The sequence below is a fragment of the Morone saxatilis genome, unplaced genomic scaffold (genome assembly GCF_004916995.1).
Source record: "Morone saxatilis isolate NCDOM2014 unplaced genomic scaffold, NCSU_SB_2.0 Contig24, whole genome shotgun sequence".
Classification (NCBI taxonomy): domain Eukaryota; kingdom Metazoa; phylum Chordata; class Actinopteri; family Moronidae; genus Morone; species Morone saxatilis.
This window is the reverse complement of record NW_023339807.1, coordinates 11,751,265-11,754,679: the sequence shown is the minus strand read 5'-3', so window position 1 is coordinate 11,754,679 and position 3,415 is coordinate 11,751,265. Positions and strand designations below refer to the sequence as shown.

The window sequence follows — 3,415 nt, the reverse complement described above, 5'->3', positions numbered from 1 at the left end:
CCCCCCCAAACCCCCACCACTCTTGGTCCCTCAGGTGTGAGGAGGTCAGACAGGCGGGGTCATCGGATCAGCAGGAAAATTCACTGAAATATGTGCAAAGTATTGCAAAACACCGGCTGCAACCCTTAGACAGTTCACGCAGTTATCCAGGAGAAGTTAATTGATTTGTGGCCTCAGACCCTGACCTCCATTATATCCCTCTTGTGTGTGTGATGCCATGTCAGCATCACTTTAGGAAGGCTATTCATTCTTGCGGTATAGCAGGTGTGTGTGTGTGTGTGGAAATGAAATATTGCTGCTGAATCAGACAGAAGTAAACCAGATCAGTGGGTGCATGATTTCCCCAATCAGCCTCCAAAAAAAAACAAAAAACCCCTCCTGCATGAGGCTGCCTGGCTAATTAGAATTAACAGCATTAACCAGGAACTGCTCCTCTCCACCAATGACCGCCTCTGCCACCTCATGATTATTCATGAGGCGGGGCTCGGCGCCCCAGCCCACTGGTGGAGGCTGGAGAGTGGTGGGGGGCGGTGCCCACGTCCCGGACCTGCCGTGCGGGGTGGTGCGGAGCCGCGGAGTGCGTTTCGCGTAGGGCGAGATGTTGTTTTGTTGTGGCGATCAGCTGAATGTGGCATCGCTGTCCGGTCTGACACAACAGTGGGAAGCACCCCGAGCCCCTCCGGCTCTCCGTCCGCAGGATCGCGGGCACCGAGAGCAGCTCCATCCAGCGCGTCGCAATCCAGGAAATGCAGACTTCTGGCCCTTTCGCTACGGGATAAATGGCTGCAGCTCCAGCACTGTAGCGAGCTGGTAAATATTCAACCGTACTGTTATTGCCTGTGTGTGACTTCCAGTGTCGGTGACGTTGCCGCGGCTGTCACGTTGAGGCAGAGATACGGGGGGAAGTTGAGCGCAGGATCCCGCCCGTGTTTTCACAGTGACAGCGTGCCGTGAAGTTGAGATTGCCTCTTTATGTCTTATAATGAAAAGGTGACGGACAAACACACACACACACACACACACACACACGGCATGCAGCAGTCTGGTCACACAGATTTTTATGGAGACAGTCGCTGCACACATACAGCTGACAGCATATGCTTCATCACCTATACCTCCACTCACCACGGTCGTCCTCAGTGACGAACCCGGGGGGGCGAGGGGAGCAACAGCGCAACTTTAACATTCACGATCGGATCCCGTGAACTTACTTGTAGATGGGGGGGGGGCTGCACCTACATTTGGCGGATTGTTAGGGGATGACATCATGCTTCTGTTGTTGATCCGTTGTTATATGATAGACGGGTTAAGTTGAGCAGGACAGGTTTGTTTTGGCGCCTGTTCAATCAGTGACAATAAACTCTGTCTGTAATTTAGCCCCCTCTGTTATTTAAGCTGTTTTATTGTCACACTGCCCTCAACAGGTTTCACCTTTAATGAGTGTTATTGTAGTGTGACGTTTGCATAAAGACACAATGGATGACTGTGTGACTGTTTATTATTCAAAGTAGTTGTTTTTTTTTCACAAACCATGTATGCCTCATCTGTTAGAGTGACAGGAAGTCACCCTAAGTATTTAGCAGTAGTTAAAAAAAGGAAGAAATGTCTATTAGCACTGTCTGTCTGTCTGTCTGTCTGTCTACTACTCTATCTATCTATCTATCTATCTATCTATCTGTCTGTCTGATCTATGCTTTAAGTTCCTTATCATACTCATAATGTGAGCATATTAATATAAAGGAAAGAAATAGTGGAACAAGGCGTTTTGACACGAGGCTGTGCACTTTGTGTGTCTCTGATGTCAGTCTGGCAGGAAGTGAGGTAAGAATCGAGCTTGAAGTGTGTCTCTGTAGATGAAGACCACAGTGGTTAGGCAGCTGTCTGCCCTAAAGCCAGGTGTTGCTGAGAAATACTCATATCGGTGGAGGTTCAGTATCTTGTCAATGCAACTCCCAGTACAAGCTGAAGGAATGTGGATGTTCAAAAAAAGAATAAGAATAGCAGCAGCTACAATGCTGCAGTGTCCTTCCCCTAGCACTGGGTTCGTACTGTAACTTACAGCACAGAAATACAGTAAAGTGTCAGACCATGGTGGTGAGGGGGGGGGGGGGGGGGGTGTTCCACCAGCCACTTCCAGGATTTTACCAGCTTGTGTGTTGTCACTGTGGGTGTTGTTGTAGGATAGACTGAGCAACCAATGCCTATTCCTTTATCCTGTGATTATGTCCCTATAGTAGTAATATTCATTTAACTTAACACGCTCGTACATACCAATCTAATTTTTAATCTGTATTTAGCCAACAGTCCAGGCGTGATGCCAAGCACACTGCCAGGCATTACAGGCACCAAAACATCCATGCAGCGCCTCGCATTTAAGGGTTCAGACCTAAAACTGCCACTTTACTCTGCAGATCACCCCCCCCACCTTTTTTTTCTTTTTTTTTATTCCCACCCCCCGCCTTTGCCCCTAAAGTGTGTCCCGCGGTTATCACACCCCCATTATCTGTAGGAGGTGTGCTGAAAGGTCTGTGCAGGAAAACTCCACGCGACCCTCTCGCTGCCGATGGCATTTCATGATTAAATCTAACACGTTGCCACCTTTTGCAAGGCTGACTCAGTGTGTGGGAGATGGAGAAGGGTATGCAGGTCAAGTGTGTAAAATGTATGGTGAGAGTGGAGATATATACTGTGCAAAGGTGGTTGAGTGTTCTGTGTTAATTGGCAAGAAAACTGGCCCTTTTTCCCAATGTGGAGTGTTGCTTGGTGCCAGGGAGATACACACACAACACACCCACACCACACCACACACACACACCAACTTGTCTGACTTACTGACCCTGGAGGTTTCAGTAATTCAGTCTTTAGTGCTGACAGAGTTACGTTTTCACTTTAATTGTACCTGAACAAACCCATTGCGCAAGTCTATGGCACGATACTGAAATGCCAAAGCTTTCTGTCATGATTGGTGCTGTTTTTCTAAACTGTTGACTGGCATGAAAACAGGTTCTACAGCTATACTGATAATAGTACATTCACCTTCCAGCTTTAAAACGTAGTAAATTATTCTTAACAAGCACCTTCTAACATTTCAGCCCAAGTTACAATGGTATAAACATCAAAGAAACTCAACCAGCTTTTATCCCCATCCATGTTGAAACCATAAATATGGCAGTAATCCCTAAACCCAGATTTTTTTTTTTTTTCAAACCGATCAAATGCTTCACGATGTTCAAACAATCTCGGAAAATTGCAAAGGAAATGGGCAGCGCTCTCCTTGGGTGCCTGCTGAGCAAGCGCCTTTCCTTTCACCCAGCACCTACAGTGGTCTTGGATCCAGGCCAGAGCGCAAACTGTAAGGCTGCCAACTTTGTGCTGATTCAATAAGAAAATAATTGCATATTGGCCTCTCTCCACT

At 47.2% G+C, this 3,415-nt stretch overlaps 1 protein-coding gene across 1 annotated transcript in view; it reads left to right on the top strand.

The window, feature by feature from the left end:
* Positions 1-524: 524 nt before the first annotated feature.
* The window catches only part of LOC118335451 (transcription factor HIVEP3), a 40,702-nt gene continuing 37,811 nt past the window's right edge, over positions 525-3,415 (top strand). The window contains exon 1 of the mRNA XM_035671736.1: positions 525-810. The gene's annotated coding sequence lies outside the window, so the exon portion shown is untranslated. The remainder of the gene's footprint in view (positions 811-3,415) is intronic.